The 1611-nt window shown below is 34.0% G+C and overlaps 1 protein-coding gene across 3 annotated transcripts in view; it reads left to right on the top strand.

Moving 5' to 3' along the window:
- LOC106880833 (uncharacterized) overlaps window positions 1-1611 on the top strand; it is a 38630-nt gene that overhangs the window by 22025 nt on the left and 14994 nt on the right. Inside the window, exon 1 of one of the 3 annotated variants that reach the window (XM_052976538.1) lies at window positions 1056-1159. The exons of the other annotated variants lie outside the window; for them this stretch is intronic. The gene's annotated coding sequence lies outside the window, so the exon portion shown is untranslated. Of the gene's footprint in view, window positions 1-1055; window positions 1160-1611 lie in introns of those variants that run through there. 3 annotated transcript variants of the gene reach the window in all.

Genomic DNA, 1611 nt, shown 5'->3' with positions numbered 1-1611 from the left:
AATTTAAGAATCTTAATGAATCTGATAATATTTTTATAACAAATCATTCCATTTCTATTTAAGGGGCCAAAAGTCAACAATGTGTTGAAGTATTGAATCAAAAGGATCGAACTCTTTTAATCTGATCTCTTGTCGCCACATTAACTCGATTTTCTAATGGGAAGATAACCCAATTTTTTTAATGGGGGTTAGATAACCAAAAAGTGCTGAACACAAATTTCGCAAAAAAAAAAAAAAGATTGTAAAAATACCAAAAAAATAAAAATAGTTACGACCGGATACATAGTGTGGCTTTTTCCAGAATCCGTAATAAGCCATGTGTATGCGCGAATATTTTTAGCTTTTTGAATTTGGATTTCAAAAATTATTTTGAAATTATAAACAAAAACAAACAACAGCTTTGTACTGTCCGTATTTTAAACTCTGATTAAAAAAAAGATTCATAAAGAATATCTTCAAAAACATGTGGGAATTTTAGGATTTACGGAGGGGTGAGACTGGTAAAAAAATTTTGTTGCATAATCGCATGAATTCCCGTGTACAGAACGCAAATTCGCAAAAATTTTCTGAAATTTCCCCCAAAATTAAAAGGTTTACAAGGGATTGTTATGGGGTGCTTAAAGAAGAATTCCGCCGAAATTATTTTTAGGTAAATTGCCGAACAAATACTTTTCAGTATCCTAGACTTACTTTGAAAGATTGCCAAATTATACTTCATTCAAGAAGCCGAACGATTTCATCATATATAAAAGCAAACGAGACGTCTTCCACAGCAGAACATGTGCGTATTTGGTGTAAACAACACGTGAATCTACAACAAACCTCTACCGCGGTCATTCGATCTATTATTTAATATTCCAGTCATGAATTTCGTTCGATTATATCAATGCCTTCAATCGTCCATCCCTTATGAATTTGTAATGAATCATTCAATTATTGAATTAACCTAAGTGCCTCTCCCATTACGGGCAACATAAGTTATTGAAATTTAAGCGTAGGTGAGTGAAATTCTTGTATGTGTCAGCTGCTTTTGTTGTATATCGCAAGTGTGGGTGGCCATGTCTCATACCCACGTTGTTGCTGAACACAGTGTTGGGCAAACTTCATTCAAAGAAACACTGCAATTAACTCTGACTCCTTGCATTTTGCGTTCGTCAAGGTATGGCTCGAAGTATGAAAACTTCGAAAATCTTGCTATTTTTATATATATTTTATTTTATTTTATTTTATTTTTTTGGCACTATCATGCTATTAGCTGTCAGAAGTGAAAGTGCTCACTGCTAGTGAAGTATCTGTCTGTCTGCCTGTTGCTGGCCTGTCGATTCTTTGGCTACTGACAGCTAATACCATGACTGGCCGGAGCGAGCTATATGTCTGTCTGTCTGTCTGTCTCTCGATCTATCTATCTATCTATTACTCGAAAGTTATTGGAACAAATTTGACACCTATATCCGTCTGTCTGTCTGCCTGCTGGTTTGAGTTGATACTTTGGCTTACTTACTTACTGATATCTATCTACTATCTATCTATCTATCACTCGTCCACCTTATTAGAAAACACAAATTTAATATAAAAACATATTTCCTGAAATTGCAAATTATTTAAAATATA

The sequence above is a fragment of the Octopus bimaculoides genome, chromosome 24 (assembly GCF_001194135.2).
Source record: "Octopus bimaculoides isolate UCB-OBI-ISO-001 chromosome 24, ASM119413v2, whole genome shotgun sequence".
Lineage (NCBI taxonomy): Eukaryota > Metazoa > Mollusca > Cephalopoda > Octopoda > Octopodidae > Octopus > Octopus bimaculoides.
The sequence above is the reverse complement of the archived record's forward strand: the minus strand, read 5'-3'. Positions and strand labels throughout refer to the sequence as shown.